Source organism: Dasypus novemcinctus, chromosome 10, assembly GCF_030445035.2.
Source record: "Dasypus novemcinctus isolate mDasNov1 chromosome 10, mDasNov1.1.hap2, whole genome shotgun sequence".
Taxonomy (NCBI): Eukaryota; Metazoa; Chordata; class Mammalia; order Cingulata; family Dasypodidae; genus Dasypus; species Dasypus novemcinctus.
The window spans coordinates 112454993-112467596 of NC_080682.1; the positions used below are offsets into that span (position 1 = coordinate 112454993).

At 49.6% G+C, this 12604-nt stretch overlaps 1 protein-coding gene across 7 annotated transcripts in view; it reads right to left on the bottom strand.

Annotated features, from left to right (window-relative positions):
- Window positions 1-12604, bottom strand: part of TENM4 (teneurin transmembrane protein 4) — an 801291-nt gene that overhangs the window by 533974 nt on the left and 254713 nt on the right. The gene's annotated exons all lie outside the window — the stretch shown is intronic.

Sequence of the window (12604 nt, forward strand, 5' to 3'; positions counted from 1 at the left end):
AGGAGAAGCAAACCCAGCGATGCCTCCTGGCCAGTATTTCCCCAAACCTGGGGGCGGGGCTTTTTCAGGCTCCCAGATCCTACCCACTGCTCTGGTCCTGTCGGGGCTAGACCTTGCCACCCTCCCCTGAGCACCTGGGAGGTGTTCTAGCACGACAGAGGCCAGGACACAGCCTTCTTCGGTCAGCCTGCCCAGCCCGGCCCCGCCCCTAACCCTGGCCCCGCCCCTAACCCTGGCCCCGCCCCGGCCCCGCCCCCAGCCCCGCCCCTCGTCCGTTGTGAGCTGTGCCAAGCTCCCTGCCCCCTCCGACCTGGGCTTCAGTGGTGGGAAATGAGGAAGGTGGGAAAGACCATCTCAAAGGTCCCTCCAGCCTGCGGCTTTTCTGGGAGGACCCAGCAACTTGTCACCTCCGGGACTGGCAGGAAAGCAACGACCCCCGGGCTGTCATGAAGGTCAACGGAGAACTTCAGTGAAAATACTGCCCCAGGGCAGCGCGGCTGCAGGGCCAGGGGTCTTTTCCCACCTGGCTGGCCTCTAGCGCCCCGGGCGCCCGGGTCTTTCCTGTGTGTGCTGCACGTGTCCCTTACCCTCTGGGGCGAGGAAAGGAGTGACAAGCGGGAGCCCAGGGCTGAGAGGAGGGGACCACGCTTGGATTTCCTAAGGGCCGGCCCGGCGCAGCGATAACCGCCCTGCTCGGCCCTGCTCGGCTGCAGAGGCCGGGCCTGCTGGAACAGAGCTGGGGCCAGGCGGGCCTCTCCGTGACGCTCCCGGGCGGCTGATCTCTGTGTGCCGAAGACTCTCCGGTCGCTGGGGTCGGCGGGCCCAGGCAGGGGTCAACAGCAGCCCCTGGAGGACGGCGGCCCAGGGCCGGGAGGCAGGAGGCTGCTGGAGAGGAGGCTCGCCCCTCGCCCCCTCGCCGCCCCCCGCGCTCCCCGGGCCAGGCACAGCCGACTCAGCCTCCAGCCCTGCGCTCCGGGAGACCCAGCCCCAGCAGGGGGTGTCAGGAAGGCCGCTGCTCACCCTGGCCCGGGAGCGGCGCCCTGACTTCCTTCAGTCTCAGTTTCCTCATCTATAAAACGGGGACACGGCGACGACGACGATGGAAAGAGTAGGTAGGGTGCTGTGAGGGTTAGGGGAGAAAATGCAGTCAACTGCTTAACACATTATTAATAATAATGCTAGTGATAAATACTGGGGGAAAGAGCTACTCATTCATTCAATGAATAATTATGAGGACCTACTATGTGCCAGGCATTATTCAGTAATTCTAAGCTATGCAAGCCCTACTGGGGAGCACTAGTGAGGGAGTCGACAGAAGGAAGCACAGGGGCTCAGGGTCAGCAGAGAAGGGCCACCCAGTCTCCCTCTGCAAACCATCTTAGCCTCCATCTCTCCCACTGGAAGCCTGCCTCGACTTTCTCTGCTATCTCTACCCTCTCCTTCCACAGGTGACTCCCCTCTAATCACAGCATGCCTGCTTGAGCCTGGGTTCCATGATTATTCCCTGAATGGTGCTACAGAAGCCTTAGAAGTCAGGAGCTAATGTTGAAGCCCCCAAGTAACTTGCAACCCATGGAGGAAACATCAATTATTCCTTCTTAAAAGACTATCACTGGGAAGCAGATGTGGCTCAAGCAATTGAGCTCCGGCCTACCATATGAGAAGTCTGTGGTTAAGGTTCCCACTGCCCCCTAGAGAAAACAGCGAGCTGGCATGACAGGCAGGCACAGCAAGCTGACACAACAAGAGACACAAGAAAAAAAAAAAACATAATGAGAGGCACAACAAAGCAAGGAACGGAGGTGGCTTAAGTGATTAGGTACCTCCCTCCCACATTGGAGGTTCCAGGTTCAGTTTCTGGTGCCTCCTAAAGAAACAAACTAAAAAAGATGAACAGACAGCAAGTGTAAACAACAAGGGGGTGGGGAGAAACAAATAAAAAAAATAAATGTTAAAAAAAAAAAACACAAAAAGACCATTACTAGGAAGTGGCTGTGGCTCAAGCAATTGTGCTCCCACCTACCACATGAGAGGGCCTGGGTTCAGTTCCTGGTGCCTCCTAAAAAAGATGAGAAAGACAGCGAGCTGATGTGACAGGCTGGTGCAGTGAGCTGACACAACAAGGTGATGTAACAAGAACACAACACAGCAGGGAGCAGAAGTGGCTCAAATGATGAGGCACAGGTAAATTAATTACTTTGTCCAAGGCTACACAGGATATTCAGTGCGGGAGACAGGGTTTGAACTTAGAACAACGCTGTGATAAACTGTCAACCAGCAATAACCAGGAAACCCCCTAACGGATGAAGCCCTACTTTTTAATGAAGAGCAGGGCAGCCACTCTGGACTTCTATTTCTAGAAATATGGCTGTCCGGTCAGCCTAAGAGATCCCCTAGTGCAGGATTAAAAGAACCAAACAAATTTATTTTTAAAGAAAGAGAGGGAAATCCTGAGGGCCAAATAGCCACAAGACAGCATGAAGCCCAAGAGGCAACATCTGCAACTTCAGTGGGAGGGTGAATTGGGAAAAAACAAAATCCTACCCCACAGAAAGGAGACAGTGAAGAAACTTGCCCTTATACTGTGCAGGGGGAATGGAAAAAGAGAAAAGCTGCCCTGAGAATTCCCAACCACCAAATGGCCATCAGAAGGGTCTGGGACTGGAATGTGTATTACTTTGTGGCTGGAAAAAAAAAAAAAAAAAAAAATCCAAGCTGAGAATTTCAATTAAAGTGACCCCAAGCTGGCTTCTCTAGTCATTGGGCAGGAACAAAAAAAATGCAAAGCCTTTTTGGAACACTGCATTTTAAACTCAGGCCTCAAAACAGTCTTGTAAAGTTTTAACCATCATGAACCTTTAATTAACTAATCACAGAATGAGGAAGCAAGTCACCTGAGCAACAATGAGCAAAAGAATCAGACACACACACAGGCTACAGATATGGAAATGATCATTTTCAGAAAGGGAAATACATTTTACTATATTTAAAATTATATACAAAGGTATTGAAAGCATAAAGAACGAACCATAGACTATCAAAATGATCCGGAGATTGAAAGCTAACTAACTAAAAACTTCTAGTAAAGAGACTGCTCTATGGGCTCCTGCAGAACATTCTTCTAGATATGGCCTGTAAGATCAGAATGAGCCTTGGCTCTGGAATCAAAAACCACAATGCTGTGTGACCTGGGCAAGTCCCTCCCTGTCTCACCTGCAAATGAAGGGTTACACTAGATCACCTCATAAGTCCAAGTCTATAAAATAATGTTCTATCAATCAAGTGATTATATCTACTGAGCACCTACTTATTTTTTATTAGAGCAGTTATAGGCTTGCAGAAAAATCATGCAAAAAGGAGAGTATCCATATATGCCCCAACAGTTATCCCTATTATTAATATTTTGCCTTACTGTGCTATTCTTGTTATAATTGATAAAACAATATAATTATAGTTATATTATTAACTATAGTTCATAGTTTATTTGAGAGTTCACTCTGTTTTGTACAGTTCTATGAGGGTTTTAAAAAATTTTTTATTCTGGTAACTTATTTACAATCTAAAATTTACCATTTTATCCACTTTCAGACATACAATTCCACGGTGTTAATTACTCTCACAATGTTGTGGTACCATCGTCTCCATCCATTACCAAAACCGTCCCATCATCCCAAACAGGAACTCTGCACCAATTAAGGATTAAGTCTCCATTCCCCACCCCAACGCTGGCTGCCGGTAACCCCTATTCTAGTTTCTGACTCTAGGAATTGAGCCCCTGGTTTTTGTGCAACCCACAGTTACAAGTGTTTTCCCTGGTTTTTAATTCTCAGCAGAGCTCACTGAGATGGAGCCTTTTATTATCACCATTTTACGTAACTGAAACTGAAGCACCGTAGGACTGAGTCCAGGGTGGTAAGCCAGGCTTGCACTCTGTCAGTCTGCTCAGAGCCCGCTCTCTCCCATTGCACTGTGTGGCCTTCTAACGTGGCCCGGTCTGGGATCCCAGCTCCAGGATTCTTTGGCCTATCAAGAGTCTCCCCTAGTATGGGACAGCTCAGTGGCTGGCACCTGCTCTTAATAGCCGCCAGAAATACCCATGCCAGTGGGGCAGCAAGAACACCGTGAAGTTTATCACTCGCCAAATAGCTAATAAACATATCCTATGAGCACGGCCTGTGCTTCTTTCAGACAAGTGCTATTTAGGATGGCGCAGCAAACGGTGACAGATTGCCAGGGCTTCCCTTCCGCACGCCCACTCTTGGACAAATGATTCTTTCTGAAAGTACTTATCTCTGCCTTGGTTTCCTCGTGTGTAAATGGAGTTGATAATAGTACCTAATATCATGAAAGTGTAAGGATTAAACGAGCTAATATAAGCAAAACTGTAGAACAGGCCATGTCAGGCAGATAAAGAGCACGCCCCATGTGGCAGTCTTTGCCACTGTGATTGTTACTAGTTATTTTCCACCGGGTGGAAACAAGTTGAACTTGGCAGCAGATGACCTTGATTTGCTGCCAGGCTCCCCACTTTCCAGCTGTGTGACTTAAAAGTCACCGACCCTCTCTGAAGTTCCACGGCCTCATCGGTGAATCAGAAATAGCGATGCTTCCCTCACCGGGTAGTCGTGAGGGTTACATGGACTGCGAGATGCCCATGCAGTGGCTGGCATTTAACAGGTACTCAACAAACGTCTGCTCTCAGCCCTGGAGTGTTTCTTGCACATTTGGGCTTTTCCGCCATGGCTAGACTCCAAAGAGGCCAAGGTTTCTATGCTTACAGATGTTGACTCATTGTTCTTTCTCAGCAGGGGAACTTTCCCAAAGCAGAGGGGGGTGGAAGATGATGGAATGCATCCATTTCACAGTAGGGGAGTGGAGGCAGCCAGTGAGAAAGACTCGCAGCCTTGGAAACAAGCCTTCAGGCCATTGCCTTGGTGGCTTCAGCTAAACTGGCCACACCCAGATGTGCAGCTGTGGAAGATGCACTTAACAACAGGAAGTGAGCCCTGCCATTAGGCAGGGTTTGGTAATTGCATCCACCAAAGATAATGACCCTGACCTTTCCGTTTGGAAATAAACTAGGCATTCAGCTTGTCAGTACCTCTGCCATCACCCTGGCTGCACAGCCTGGACTGCACCCTGGTGTGGTTTGGTGGATGGGAGACAGGTAGCTAAGGTTCGCAGGAAGGGGGTTTTGGAGGGGTGGCTGCATCCTCAGCAGGGGCCGTGCTCACTCAGCCAACCCCAAGCCCAGAGGCCTTGGCGAAGGGTGGGATTCCACGCTTGGCTTCTAGGGCTGCCTGGTCATTGCTCTCCCAAAGCATAGGAGGCTGAGACCAGAAGTGGCTCCACTCACAGGGATTCCTTCTTCGAGCAAGTAGGGAACTCCCAGGTTTCAGGTGCAGTGAGTGACATCTCTTGCATTTCCTCTTAACCCTGGCTTACTTATACCATGCATTATTCACTGGGTTGGAGGACCATGGATTAGGCAAACGCTGGCTGCCGGAAGAGAATGATGGCATGGCAGAGTAGCAGACATTCCCGCTGCTCTGAGTCCAGGATCCAGACTAGTAGGTAGGCATTTGTTCTAGGGGGAAAGAGCCTTAGACAAGCACAAGGTTATGCAGCTGCTGCGGCACTGCTTAGGGCTGTCAGAGCGTGGTGTCCACTGGGACTGGACTCAGCATTTTCTCCTTCACTGGCTAACAGCATGGTATTTCTGAAGGACGAGACAAAACAGTCCCGGCTTCATATCCCAGCTCCACTGTGTACCAGTTACACATGCCCAAGCAAGGCACTTCTCTGAGTCACAGCTTGATCACTAGCAAAATGGGGATAATGCTTATATCACAGGAATTATATAGGATTTGATGATGAGGATAAAACATGCAAGTGCCTAGCACTGATGCTTACCCACAGTCAGAGTTCAAAAATTTTTCATTTATCCTTGCTTATTTGACATAATTGGCATGTACGTGACAGTATGCACTTAGTTTCATAAGCTTTCTTTGCCTTGCTCTACATTTATACAAAAATTAGGGCGGCTCTTCTTGCAATATTTCTCCCATTGACCCTAAGAAAAACTATGTGGAACAAAGAAGCAACATTGGTCTTCAAGTTCAACATTCAAAGAGCTAAAATGTATTTGGAAAGACAGGATGGAAACACAGTTTAAGAAGAGCAGTAAGGAGCAGTGAACACTCAAGGCTTTACAAATGGTGCCGAGCCCATGTGCAGTAGGGTAAAAACCAGTCCCCGGCTTAGAGGCAGACTGGCCTGGGTTTGACTCCTCTATCAAGTCTGCACGGGGAGAAGAGCATCAGTTCTTTCATCTGTAAAACAGGGAGAATACCATCTAACTATTGGGATTATTAGGTAACCTGTTAAATGCCCGGCTTGTAGTGAGTGGTCAATTAGCTGTTAGTTTCCTTCTGCTTTCTTTTCCCCATTTTTCCTTCTCTTCCGAATAACAGAGATTGCCTTATGTGCTATTGCATCACAATTAGTAGTGGATGGCATTTTTCTTACCTTCTTCTGTACATATGAAATTATATACCATCTAGTAAATTGTGCAAACATGTTGAGTGACTTCTCATTTCTTAAACAACGAAACCAAACTCCTTTGCCTGGCATCCCAAGCCTTCCACCAAAAGGCTTTCCGGAGGCAATTACACAGAAGCTCAGCCTTAAAGCAGGAGGAGGGCTTTGCCAAATGGACCAAGATGGGAGGAAGCATTCTGCACCAAGAGAACACTGTGCACAAAGGCTGGGAGCCTTCTCAGGGCGCGCGGGCTTCATTCCAGAATTCCTGTCCCCTCTCCACTGACCATTCTCAATTCCCTGCCGACACTCCCCGTCCTCTCCTTGTTAGAGTCACAGTTGGCTTCTTCCACTCCCTTCCCCACTCTATAGCGAGAAGCTTGCCTTCTGCAACCATAATTCTCAAAGTGTGGTCCCTGACACCCTTCCAGTGTGCCTGTGAGGTCAAACAAACAAACCAACCAAACCCCACAAAGCTCTTTATAATAATGCTATGGCATTACTTTCCCTTTTCATTACCACTCTCTCATGAGTATGTAGTAGAGTGTTCCAGATCGAATGAGGCAGCTATGAAAGAGATTTGTTAAAAAGATGTAAATCTATGCCACTCTTCCCTATACATTTTTGTTTGTTTTGAAAAATAATTTTTATAAAAACAAGTCATGTTAATGTAAGGGTTAATTGTTATTTTAAACCAGCTAATAAACTTTAAAACCTTTTTTTCAGGGCTAATTACTAGTATGTCAAATTTCGATAAATATAACACACAAAAAATTATTCTTCAATAATTTCGAAGACTGAAAAGGGGTCCTGAGATCAAAATGTCTGAGAGCTGCTGCTTTAGGACATGCTGTGACAAAGCGGGGGTTGGGGGGTGGGCAGGTGGCTAAGGGCCTGTTTCTGCCCCTTACTGGGAGAGGAACCCACAGGCTGGCGGTCCCCCGCTGGACCTTTCCATCTTGTCCTGATGCTCCCCAGCCCCTCCCTCTCCTCTCCTCTTCCTGTGAAAGCCTTAGCGGCAGACCTGGTGCCTTCTCTCTCTTAGTGCTAACTTTTCTCCAGGATCAGGGAGGAACGTGGTCAGGAAGCTGTGGTGCCAGAGAGGAGGGGAAGAGGTAAATTGTTCAATGTCTCTGGTTTGCATTTCCCTGATGGCTAATGACGTTGAGCATCTTCTCATGTGCTTATTGGCCATTTATGGATTTTTTTCTGAGAAATGTCTATTTACATCCTTTGTCCATCTTTAAATTAGGCTGCTTGTCTTTTTATTGCTGAGTTGTAAGAGTTCTTTATATATTCTGCATACGAGCCCCTTATTAGATATAAGGTTTGCAAATATTTTCTCCCATTCCATGCATTTTTTTTTCACTTTCTGTATAGTTCCTTTGAAGTTTTTAATTTTGATTAAATCCAATTTATCTATTTTTTTCTTTTTATTTGTTCCAAACCATTGCCTTATCCAAAGTCTTGAAGATTTGAACCTGTGTTTTCTCTTGTAACCTTGTAAGTTTTTGTTTTAGCGCTCACATTTAGGTTGACGATTTATTCTGAACAAATTTTTGTGTATGGTGTGAGGTAGGGGTTCATCTCCATGCTTTTGCATGTGAACATCCACTGGCTCCAGCTCCATTTGCTGGAAAGATGATTCAGGGTCTCTGAGCTATGAAGTCTCATCTCTAAAATGAGCTTTAAAAGACCACCCACAGGGTCCTTGGCAGTCAGCAGTCAGTCAGTGCCTAGCACTGAAGGAATGGGTAATGGATTTGAGAGTGCTCAGACACACTGGCCATCACTACTCCTGTCTGACCAGAGCTTTGTGATCCTTAAAGGTTTCTGCCATCGGCAGTCCCATTTCCTTGTCACGAGAACCCTGTGCCATCCTCGGGGAGGGGGTATGGAGGCCCTTTCTCAAGAACCCCTTTTTCTGAGTGGCCCTGATAATCATTTTCTCCTCTCCCCACCTTTTAATCCTTACCTTCTACTTTTGGCTTGGCATTAGATGTTTTTAATTGTATTTAACTGCCCAGAGATATACTTACCAAATGCAATGGATATGTCATGATGATGGGAGAGTGTTGCTGTGGGGGGAGTGGTGGGGTGGGGGTGGTGGGGTTGAATGGGACCTCATATTTTTTTAATGTAGTATTTTTACAAAATGAATAAAAAAAATTAAAAGATAAAAAAAAATTGTATTTAACTAATTTACTTATTTTAAATTGCTAACCCACTCAAATCTAATTTTGTAAGGGGTTGGAAAGGCATGAATGAACGAATGAATGAGTCAATCAATTAAAAGGCCCCTCATTTAAAGACAGTAAAGCAAAGCCCCTGGAGTAAGGTGATTAGCACAGATCACCCAAAACTGTAGGTGTCAGAGGTGGGCCTGCGTGATGCTAACTCCAGCACGCTTTACACTTCTCCACTCCCCCCCACCGGAGAGATCCTTTTAAATCCTGTCTCCCTCCTCCACGGTGTTTGCAACACCTCCCGATTTAGTTTTCTCTCTGAATTTCATTAGTGTCCCATTTACCTCCTCTTCTTGGTCCCTGAGGCAGGCGTTAAGCAGGAGGAGGCTGAGCTGGCAAGAAGGGTTCCTGCCTCCTGACGGTGGGTGAGGAGGAGGAAGGGGCGAAGGGGTCCCCAGGCTGCCACGCAAGGTGGTTTTCCCGCCACAGCCCTAACTAGGTGCCAGGTACAGGAGGCTCCCAGATGCAGAGCCGGTCTTGCCCTCGACACCCCCAGCTCAGGGGGATGGAAATGCCTGCGTAATCTGTCACAGAGTTCGTGGGAACACAGGGTAGGGACTGCATCCTCTTGGGCAGAGCGACCGAGTGAATGAGCGGGTCGGTGGGGGAGGGGAAGGTGGGGGCAGTCCAGGAAGAGAGAACAGCTGAGATCAAGGCAGGGCAACATGAAACTGCAGAGAGCAAGCAAGTAACGATATGGAGTCTATTGTTATTTTTCATTATCCACTCATTCCGTATGTAGCTACTGAGTGCTGCTATGTGCCTGGCATCATCACTCCAGGCATGGGGCTCTGGAGGGAACAACCCCAACTACGCCCCTGCCCTTGTGGAGCTTTCATTCTAATGGGAGCCAACAAACTTAACAGTCAAAGGGGGAACAGACATGGCTCAAGCTGTTGGACGCCTGCTTCCCACAGGGGAGATCCCAGGTTTGGTCCCCAATACCTCCTAAAAACAAAAAACAAACACCAAGCAAAATAAATGAAAAAAACAAAACAAAGCAGAACAACCCAGGGGAGCTGATGTGGCTCAGTGGTTGAGCACCAGCTTCCCACAAACGAGGTCCCGGGCTCATTCCCCAGCCCTGGGATGAACAAAACTTCAAGAGTAAAGAGTGCATCAGGTGGCAGTATGCGCTATATAGAGAAGTTCAGATGGGGGCGGACACAGGAAGGACTGGACTGGGAACACGGGCCCCTGGTCAGGTGGCCAGGGAGGCCTGCCCCCCACCTCTGCCATGCTCCACCTGGCTAACACCACCGGCCTCCCACTGTGCCTGGAGCAGCCAACCCAATTCCAAGCAGGGCCCTTCCGCCCACCCTTGCTGTGCTCACTTGGAATGGTGGCATGGAGGCCTGGCCACTGCTTGTTCCCACTGGCTGCTGAGTTATTCCCAAGGCTGGCCCAAGGCTTCCAGGCCTCAGCATGGCCTGGGGCAGGTGTGTGCTTATGGTCCAAGGAGGCGCCAAGAAGCCAACGGCGTGATCCAGGGGCCCACAGGAGAGGTGGGGTCAGTGGAGAAGGCCTGGCTGGCCATGGCAAGGCCGCCGGCTCTTCCCCTGGGTGAGACGGGGAGCCCTGAGGGTTCAGTGGGGAAGGGCGGCCGCATCTGACTGATGTCCCAGCCGAGCCCGTGGGCACCGTGCTGCCAGCAAAGTGAGAGATGGCGCGTGCGGCAGCAGAGATGGTGCGCAGGCTACGCCAACAATCCGGCGAGAGGCAGGGGTGGCTAGAGCCGTGCGGGGACCCCGGAGGCAAGAGAAGGTCCCAGTCCGTGTAGGCATCGTGGGTTGAATCGTGTCCCCAAAAGAAGAGAAGTGGGCACAGGCAGCCAGATGAGGAGAGAAGGGCAGGTGATGACGCAGGCAGAGGCTGAACCCCGAGGGCTGCCGGCCGCCACCAGGAGCCAGGAGAGAGCCCTGGGACAGTCTCCCCCCAGCCTCCGGGGGAACAGGCCCACTTCAGACCTCCAGCCTCCAGAACGGTGGGGCAATGATGTCCCCACTAGCCTGGGTGCTTTGCTGCAGAGGCCTTAGCAAGCAGACTGTGCGCACAGCACAGGGTCCCCGAAGAGGGCTGGGGGTGGTGAGGCTGGAGAGAAAAGGGGAGACATTCCAGAAAGAAGATATCCCGCGCCAAGACTCCGACTCACTCTCAGGGCGTCAGAATCAGACTCTGCTCCCTAGCGTGTCTGCCATTTCTTCCCTCCCTCGATTTAGTGGAGTTCCCTCCGCCTTGCCCTGGCCCGGCCGCAGGGACGGCTCCAGTCCCGGCGCTCTAAGAAGTGCTGTCTGTCTGACAGAGGTGGGCCTCTAGCTGTGACACACGGCAGAATGTTTTGGGTTCTGGGGAGGAGAGAAAGAGCCAGAACAGCGCAGGATTGAGAAGAAGGGGAGACCACATTGCTTGGGTTGAGGTGGGAACTCGATTTAAACAGGGACCCATTGGAACTTGGTGGGGAGGAAGAGCTCCCCTTCAGCTTAGTCAGCATGCCTTGCTGAACCCCAGTTCTCGTACTGTAAAAATGGGGTGATCAGAAGTGCCTCATGAGGTTGTGGGACTTAAGGAGCTGCACAATCCGAGCCCTTGGCACAATGCATCAGTAAAAATGAGTCCATTTTACCTGTCCCTCCTTACGAAAAGCTAAGATTCTTAACGGACGTTCTGAGAGAACCACGTGTCTTTACTGCAGCACAGTTATCTCCATTTGTAATTACACCATCTTCAGGCTAAGAGAAGAGACCCCCTTTGCCCCTCTTGTATCCCTAGAGCTGAGCATCATAGTCAGAGGGTCTTTGCTGAATAACTAAATAAATGATTGAACCAGAGGTGAAATAAGGCCCAAGCTCCAGCACTTTTTCATTGGGAGACCTTGGACAAGATAGTTAATTTTTCTGAGCTGCAGTTTCCTTACCTTTAAAATAGAAATTTAAAATATCTACTGTGGCAGAGGCAGCTACCAACCGAGCACCATTAATCCATGTCTGCTTCATACTTCTCAGCACCCTAGAAATCAGGGAGGTCTATGTGACCAATTCTGGGCAATGGGCTATGTGTTGCTTCTAAACAGAAGCATTTCAGAGCCAGGGCTCAACCTTCCAGCACTTTCTTCTCATACAGGGGAGACCAAGGAGGCCTCCTGTACCAGGTGACACACCTAAAATATGGCAGCATTTTCATCTGCCTGGTCCCCGAATCACCAGGTAGAGCAGAGCCCCCTACCTACTAGGTTAGACATGTAGCTTGAGCAAGAAATAAGCCTTTGCTGTGTTAAGCCACTGAGATTCCGGAGTTACTTATCACTGCAGCTTCACTGATCCTGAGCAGGCTCAGGCTTCTATCTTTCAAGACTGCACTGAGGATCAGGGAAAGCACTTGGTACACAGCGGTTCACGGTGGGTTGTCCATAAATGGCTCACTACCTCTGCTTCCTCAGCCTTCTTCACTGCCGACCCAGCTTCTGTTGATGACTCTTCTCTGGGCAAGGTTACTCCTCTAGCTAGAAACGTTGGCCCACTTTCCCCAAACAACCCACCTCCTGCTGCTTTTCCTACTGCAGGTAGCACTGCTCTTCTGCACAGCAACGTGAAGAAGAGCCTCCAGGGTCATCCTGGGCGGCTGGACCTGGCCTCCAGAGCGCCCCGCCTAGGGGCAGCCTCCCTCTCAGCTCCGCTCTCAACTACGCCTCAGCTCAAGTGCAGATGTAACCATCAAACTCCAGCCCTGTGCGCTGGTCTAGAATGACCCTGGACTTCACCGTGGCCTCTCCAGACCTGCATGTTGCCTCGTTACTCTCAGGACCCACGTCCCAATCCCTG